Source organism: Episyrphus balteatus, chromosome 2 (genome assembly GCF_945859705.1).
Source record: "Episyrphus balteatus chromosome 2, idEpiBalt1.1, whole genome shotgun sequence".
NCBI classification, from domain to species: domain Eukaryota; kingdom Metazoa; phylum Arthropoda; class Insecta; order Diptera; family Syrphidae; genus Episyrphus; species Episyrphus balteatus.
In genome coordinates this window covers 74,434,953-74,444,096 of record NC_079135.1, presented here as the reverse complement: position 1 = coordinate 74,444,096, position 9,144 = coordinate 74,434,953, and the positions used below count along the sequence as shown (strand labels likewise).

Here is a 9,144-nt window from a genome sequence, read left to right as displayed (position 1 = left end):
TCAATGAACACATTCATACAATGGTTTAAAATAATTTGTCTATGATGTTGTATAATTTTTTTTGTGTCACAACATAGGATTGTTGAAGAAAAACTAACAGTAGGAGTCTTTTAAGTCTCAAAACAATCAAGAACCAATCCCACCCACAGTGTAGACAAGTTAAGGTAGCTCCAACCCGTAACCGCAGAATCATATTTCAACCACATCAACATCGCATGCAATAACATACAGTCACAGCAGCAGCATCGTTCGCGTGCAGATTGAATGAGTTTTATCCAAAAAACTCATTACCATAAAACTTTATCTTCCTCTAAGCCATGGAGGTCGATTTGGTTGCAGAATAGGTCCCTAACTTCTATAACCATTGCATGCACTCTATTCATTGTAAGAAAATGTCATTTAGTCGTATTTATGAAAATCATAAAGAAAAATTTAGCAAAAATCTGATGACTGATCGGACGACGACGCGACGACGAACCTATACCTGGTATTTATACGAGACCTATAGCTTTTATAATTCAATCTTAAAACCACTCCTTAAACCTAAATAATTGCGGTCACATTGGAACGAATCTCATGTGCCATTTTCGGATTCAAAGTGACACTGTTTCTAATTTGATTTGACTAACGAGTACAATGGGTTGATGTGATGTGCCAATGTCCCTGCTCAAGCAGTTAATAGATTAATTGACGTATGAATATTTGCTTGTAGTTTTCTTTAAACACATAAATATATTATAAGAACCGTAACCACATTCCTGGTCACAAAACTTCGAACATAGAAAAATTCTTATTGTTAGAAAATTCAGTAAAAGTCATCTTCAGATTTTGCAAAAATAAAAATCATGTCAATTACTTCGGAAATGACCTAGCAGAGGTATTTCGGCACTTGAAATTTTTCGTAGACCCTCAAACGCGACACAACGCGACACAATGTGACACAACGCGACACAATGTGACAATGCGACACAACGCGACACGACGCGACACAACGCGACACAATGTGACACAACGCGACACAATGTGACACGACGCGACACAACGCGACACGACGCGACACGACGCGACACGACGCGACACGACGCGACACGACGCGACACGAAGCGACACAACGCGACACAACGCGACACAACACGACACAACGCGACACAACGCGACACAACGCGACACGATGCAAAACGACGTGACACGACGCGACACAACGCCACACAACATGACATGACGCGACACGACGCGACACAACGCGACACAACGCGACACGACGCGACACGACGCGACACTACGCGACACTATGCGATACAAAGCGACACAACGCGACACAACGCGACACTATGCGATACAAAGCGACACAACGCGACACGACACGACACAACGCGACACGACGAGACACAACGCGACACAACACGACACAACGCGACACGACGCGACACAACGCGACACGACGCGACACGACGCGACACTACGCGACACAACGACACTACACTATGCGATACAAAGCGACACAACGCGACACAACGCGACACGACGCGACACAATGCGACATTTTTTAAAAATAAATGTAATAATTTACTCTAAAAACATATACAGCCTTATTTATTAGATTTCACTAAACAGCCCTAAACGGCTGGATAGTTATACAATACATCAAGTTTTATGTAGAATTTATGCAATGTTACATAAATTTCTATTTTTAAAACAAAATGACAAACAACTCCATCTGTCGATAAAATAATTCCATCTGATACGAAAATAAAAAAAAAAAAAAAAACGTGAGTGAAAGTTCTCAATGTCAATATATAAATCAGGAAATTTTATCAGGAAAAAATCTCCGAATTTCTTATTTTTTGTTTTAGTTGATTTCAAATTGTCAAAAAATAAATTCTTAAATGAAAAAAAAAATATATATATGTACATACAATAGTCCGGTCAATTTAGACATCCGAGGTTACATTAATTCCCAGCAAGATGAAAATTGGTAGGATTGTTGGAAATACCATCATAAATTAAATCTTAAAAGTCCTCATCGATCCGAGGACTGGAAAAAAAAAATTACATGGGGTCAAAGGTCACAAAAACTGGTTTTTCACTATTTTCAGAAAAACGGTAAGTCTTATCAAAAAATTTTCAATGCAAAAATTGTAGACCAGATTATTATCTTTAAAAAATGACATAACACTTTTTTTCCTTAGACCCACCGTTTCTTAGGTATAACGATTCAAAAAGTTGAAGTTGAGTTGTAATCGTCATAATAAGGCATATTCTAAAAAAAAAACTCCCAACTGAAAAGTTCTTGAAATTTCATTATTTTTTTAGCTTGAATTTCGTTCTTCGGTGGTTAAGAATATGGAGAAAGCAAAAAAAAAAAATGGAAATTTTCACCATTTTTCCAATTGGGGCCCTTCTCCCCAAACCATTTCCCTGGAAATTTTTGTTTAGGATAGGTCTGAATATATACAGGGTGTCCGATAGAGAATGGACACCCCTAAAACGGCTGATAGCTACACTTATGACTGTTCTAAAAACAGATAGAAAAAAGTTCTATCGCCACCAGTTCATAAAATATTGGCTTTTTTTCGTTCAGTGTATTTTAAATTTTATCATCTTATGTTTTCGTTCACTACAACCACGAATGAATGAATTTTATTATTATAATTTTCTACAATAATTGGATAAGTACATAAACACTTTAAAAATTTCATAGCTATTGCACATTTTTCTTTAAAAAAAATTGGAAATCTGTTTTTCGATGCAAAATGTAAAAAAAGTATTTTGTGAAAAATTTTAAACACCTGTTGTATAAAATAAATCTATAGAACCTAGGTGGCCAACTTGCTTAAAAATATTCTCGTCTAAGTAAAATAACTACTCGAAACATTATATTCTATTCCCAAATGCAATTGTTTGATAGTCTGCGGCTTTAAAAAAAATTTCATACCTATTAATTTTAAAACTAAATTCACATTCGTTTATTTTCAAAATATGGTGAGTCCAAAATCGTTTTTATTTTTTTATCTTTTGAACTATCGGTCCAAAAAGTAAATACCAAACTATATTCTGTAGCTAGGTAAAAGTTCTACAAAATATATTTTTTATACATTTAGCCACACTTAACAAAAGAAAATATAACGTTTTTTTCTTCTCCTGAAAAATTTGAAATCATGGACTACAAATCATTGCTATGTTTTCTTTTTCTGAAAATTATGTGAAGTTCAAATGACATTTAAGCAAAATAAATTCTTATTCAGGCTCTAAACAACCTAAAAACGCGCTTAGCTTATACAACCTCTATTAAAAGTTGCATAAAGTTTATAAATAACAATTTTCTGTTTTAAGACATTATAAAGAGTACATAATGCTATGCACTGTATATGATGAGTTTATAAATAGGAATGATAATATATTATGCGGGAAAAATAAAGCATTATGTAGGTACTTAATTTCTTGAAATTCGTTAAAAAATAACACTAAATACACTACTTTTTTAAAATTTGGTAAAACTTCACCCCTCGACGAACTTTAATTACCTGCAAGGCCTAACATACATAAATCTTGCAGTTAGCCTTTTTTCCTTTGTATGTGTTTTTACAGACATGGTTTACATATGCAAAGCAAAAAAAGTCCCGTTATTTGTTCTTTGCTGTGTTTTCTGACAAGTGGGCCTTATTTTGAACAGGGCCTTATTTGGCCCCCCTACCTTATACAACATTGATAATAAAAAAAATAATTCAAAATTTGAAGTTACAAAAACATTCCCCTAAATATTTTTGACCTTCAAACGAAATAAGTAGATTATAGGTATACAAAGTTTTTTTTACCGAAATAGACTACCTAAGCCGTTTTTATAAAAAGTAAGTTTTTCCATTTTGATATCCAATTCAGATTCAATACAATAGCTTTAGTTATCAAGTTTGACTTTGGCAAACATAGAGAATAAATTGGACGATCTGACAATAGATTAATAAATATTATACTACAGGATTATCAAGAGCCTGCATTTTAAACCAAAAATAGAAGTCTAACATTTGTAATGCAGGAACGTTAATTGTCAAGCCAGCAAAGACGAACAATCCCAAAACGTCAAACGTCATCCATAGAGGTTGTAACCTTCAGTCAATATTAAAGGGGATAATACCCGAGGGAACTTAAAACATGTCAATACCTTGCAACAATATCATAGGGAACATAGCAAGATTAAGTTATTGTAAATTTTTAATTTTATCAATTTTAACTTTTGGAAAAGTAAAAACCTTGGGAGTATAAATCTTGCCACATCTGAAACTGAACGAGCATATAGTTCATCAAAACATAACCTTCTCTTGTTAAAAACTAATTAATTTTAGGAAAATTGTTTCCCATTCAACTTCATTAAACTTATATATTTCTAAAGAATTTGTGTGGATCTTGAAAAAAAAAAATGCAAAATAAAAGTAAAGGTTATGAAGGTAATAAAAAAAGCCACACCAAATTTAATTACCATTTATGTTTTTCTATAGACAAGAAAAACCCTCAAAAAATTTGAAGACTAATGACTTATAAGTATCTAGAAGAAAGGTACCAGTACAACACTGAACACTGCTAATGACTTGATTGCATCAAAGTAACAAAGATCATTTTTTTTGACAGCTTAGCGTTAAAACTCAACTTAACCAGTAAAACACAAATTACACTTGACTGATTACTTGTCTACTTAGGCCCATTCGAATTGTTTCCAAACACCAAAGTATATTAATTAAGTTTCAATCATTATTTACACCGCATGGTATGCATTATAACAAGGTACCATTTGCTATTCAATTTGATTTGATTTTGTATTTAGGCTTGATCAATGATTTGACAGCTGGCTCTTAAGATGTGGTTGCACTCGATTTGATGAATCAACTGCGTCATTGAAGGTTCACAAGTTCATTGCTATAAAGCGCACCCATTATTTTTTCCCATAACCAAGAGATGTTGTAAACGCACCTTAAACTTCAAGCACACCTTAAAGATCAACACTCTCATTTGAAACTTCTATGGAAAAGTCTTAAAAAAAAATATCATAATTTATATGGCAATAAAAAACTTTTAATTGAAACCTTTGCCGATGTTCAGTTTAGTTAATGTTTCGTCGTTCTTTGTCATAATAATTTTGATCGAGATGTTCCTAAATTTTTTTTTGGATATTTTAAACAGAAAAACATTACAGGTTAAGAAATTTCTGTAAACTTATGGCAACGTTATATAGCATGACCCGATGGCGTTGGTCATCTTATGGACATTGCAGGCAAACTAATCAGGAATTTCTTTGAACAAATGCGGTGCGCCTGCGCATCCCAGTTGTATAGTAATTGCGTTTTGCACATGCGAGTCGCAGTTAGTGTTGTTGTGGTTGTTAACCATAAATTGGCTATTTCGTATGATTTTCACAGAAACACTTAGATAACCAGCCCGTAACAATTGTGTGTGGTGTGCACGAGTGAATTGCGAAAAATGCAATGGAGTGAAGATGGAGCTCATGAAATGACCGCTTAGATATTTTAAGGAACAAGGGATTGAGAATTTATGTGAATGCCAAACTTTATTGAAGTTAGCTTACTAAATTAACTGACATCACAACTTCTTTCAGATTTTCCAAGAGTCATGTTTCCGCGAAATGAAATGCACGGCTTTATCGCACGCATTTGCTCTTATGAACATTAAAGTTTTTTATGTAAAAATTCCTTAAGGAATATTTTTAATTAAATTTTACGAGAAATTTAACAAAAATTAAATCATCGACTTCTTTTCATAAAATTGATTTTTCAAAAAAAAATTGTTGAAATTTTTAACGTATTTCTAATTTTACAGTAAATAAAACGCTTTTATAATAACGAAGAAAAAAATAACAAAAATATCTAATAATAATAATTCCCTTAGAATATTATAATTCACAGTATATTCATGCTGTGAGTTTTATATAGTGTCGGTAAACATCGACCAAAATAAGGCGTCTTAGTAAGGGTACGACAGATCTAACTGATGAGCCCACTGTCATACCTGGGCGAAACGCTTTATTAATTTTTGGAGTTGAGGTCACTTGAACTTATATTGAATTAAAACGCTTTTATTTTTTTTGTATGAAAAAATTTGGTTGAATATTTTTCGATTAATTCAGAATGAAGAAAACGGTTCAATGACATGTACGAGTTAGTTACAGTTCAAAAAATATTTTTTTTATTTAAATAGTAGGTACCGGTGCAGGGAAATAATTCCACGGGAATCTGCTCCACATGGGAATTTATTCCACTTCAAGTGGGAATCTAATACACTTTTTGAAGTGGAATAAATTCTCACCGTATAAGGGAATTTATTACACCTATTTTTTTGTGGAATTATTACCCACCAAAAATCTGAAAAATAGATAAATTTCTGAATATTTTGAGAGCCATATTTGAATTCATGTTAATCAATACTTTATGTATACGGAAATAGAAGGTTTAGTTTTACCAAAATATTTTATTTTAAAAAAACGACGTTGTATTCTTTTTCAAAACAAACGATTAAATAGTTTTTCCTTCAACTGAAATATTCACAAATGTTTATATAATTCCAATTCTTCAAAAAATACGTTTTCTCTCAAGTTGGTCTTATTAAAGTTTGACATTTGGACATAAATTTGCCGGGACATTTGAGTTTGTATGTGTTTAATAACATACCTACTGATATTTAATAGAAACATAAATGTACATTTATGTATATTGTATATGTCATATAATCCGGCAAACGCGAATCGGAAAAAAATTTGCTCACATGAGAATCTACTCAAATTTCACAACCGAAACGCGAAGCGGAAAAAATTTTGACCACGGGAGAATCAATTTTGAGGTGTGAAAATAAAAATTCGCGCGAATTTTTAAAATAAATTATTTTTCTTGATTTTGTGGGGGGCAGCCTGTGTCGTCGCCCAGGGGCGCAAGGACTGAGGGGCGCCGAAGGCACTCCGAAATTTTACAAAAGTCTATATAAATAACGAAATCTTTCCAATCGATGCGATGTTTTAATTATATTTGCTTTCACAAAGGCGCACAATGCGGCCTTTTGAAGAAAATTTGGACAAAAATCATTTTCTTCAATTTATAGGTACATTTCATTATTTATTTGTACAAAATTAGCTTAACATAGAATTTCTTAAGATAAAACACAAATTTTGATTTCATAAATATTTTTAAAATACGGAAATTCTTCTCTGATGAGGGATAACTTAAGTTATTATTTCCCTTTTGTTTGGCTTATGCAGTTGCAGTTGATTTTGTGCCAGTACCGTTTGGTTCATTGCTAAAAAGTGTTTATTTCTTTTTTGGTTTGATTGCTAGAGCAAAAAGGCCGCTACTTTTGTTCAAGGGATGCCACAAAAAAATCATGTTCCTTGCTTTATTGAATATCTTTAAAAATTTATACTGACTCAAGTTTTTGCAATATAGAATAACATAATGCTGCATATTTACCGCAAAACTCGTGTGGTTATATAGTCTATGCTTTTACCCTGAAGTATTATGTTCAACGAGTAATTATTATAAATAAGGCTCTCAGAATTTGAAAACTCTCATGGCAACTTATAAATGCAATGCTTTGACCTTACTTTTACCAAATCAAGGGAGGGGCTTTAAATATTTTTTGTAACTGCACTTTAAATAAAAATTATCTCAAACAAGAAAAAAAAATTTTTTCGTAACCTTTTAAGACTTAATCTTATACAGGGTGTCCCAAAAGTAATGGATCAAACGAAATATGCTGATAGGCCAACTTAAGGGCTCTCAGAATTTGGTAACTTGTTCATCCCAAATCCTTACGGTTTTCGAATTAATGCAGTTTTTGTGAAATTTCGAAAAATGCCGACTTTGCATCAGTATTTTTCTTCCTCCGCTCATAATTGATTTTTGTTTTTTACAATTCTTTCACTAAAACATTGCCTAATAATAACAAATAATTAATTAATCAAAATATTTTTTATTTCATACGCCATTTCGCTGCAAATTAATTAACAGTTCCATGTTTTATAAAAACTCAATTTCTTTCTTTTATTTCAGAGCAATACCCTGAAAAAAATTTGCATGGTGTGATACTGGTTTATTATTTTAAAAACTTGCCGTGTTATTGCAGTTTTCAAAAATGCATAAAAGTTTCCAAAGTTGTAATTAGAACAAAAGATATTACAATTTAAATGCAACAAAACAGGGCTTTTCAGAGAAAAATAACAAACAAAAGTCGAGACTTTTATTCAAAAAGAAATAAACAAACAACAGTCGAGAAAATGTGTTTATTTTTCTTTGTTATTTTTCTCTGAAAAGCCCTGTTTTGTTGCATTTAAATTGTAATATCTTTTGTTCTAATTACAACTTTGGAAACTTTTATGCATTTTTGAAAACTGCAATAACACGGCAAGTTTTTAAAATAATAAACCAGTATCACACCATGCAAATTTTTTTCAGGGTATTGCTCTGAAATAAAAGAAAGAAATTGAGTTTTTATAAAACATGGAACTGTTAATTAATTTGCAGCGAAATGGCGTATGAAATAAAAAATATTTTGATTAATTAATTATTTGTTATTATTAGGCAATGTTTTAGTGAAAGAATTGTAAAAAACAAAAATCAATTATGAGCGGAGGAAGAAAAATACTGATGCAAAGTCGGCATTTTTCGAAATTTCACAAAAACTGCATTAATTCGAAAACCGTAAGGATTTGGGATGAACAAGTTACCAAATTCTGAGAGCCCTTAAGTTGGCCTATCAGCATATTTCGTTTGATCCATTACTTTTGGGACACCCTGTATATAAAAATGAGTTCGTTTAGTGTGTGTGGCCGATAAACTCGCGTTTGGCTGGTCCGATTTTGGTAATTTTTTTTTTGTTTGAAAGGTATTAATATGTAGATGGTTTGTATCAAAAAAAATAATACCTTTTCTCGCATCTTTACATAGCTGTCAATATGTACGAGTAAAAAACCACTCTCGCTTTTTAAAAATTTAAACTAAGCTTAATTTGTAAAGCTTTCAAAATAATTAAAAAAGTCTGATTTTGAGTGAAACAAATAATTATTCGTCTTGTGATATTAAATCCACATATGGACTGCACAGATAAAATGTATATCTCTGATTTTCATTGAGGACAAATAAGTAAAGCATT

General features: G+C 32.2%; 1 long non-coding RNA gene across 1 annotated transcript in view; it reads right to left on the bottom strand.

Moving 5' to 3' along the window:
* Positions 1 to 4,626: 4,626 nt before the first annotated feature.
* Positions 4,627 to 9,144, bottom strand: part of LOC129909052 (uncharacterized) — a 40,821-nt gene continuing 36,303 nt past the window's right edge. Inside the window, exon 3 of the long non-coding RNA XR_008771392.1 lies at positions 4,627 to 4,980. This is a non-coding gene — a long non-coding RNA (uncharacterized LOC129909052). The remainder of the gene's footprint in view (positions 4,981 to 9,144) is intronic.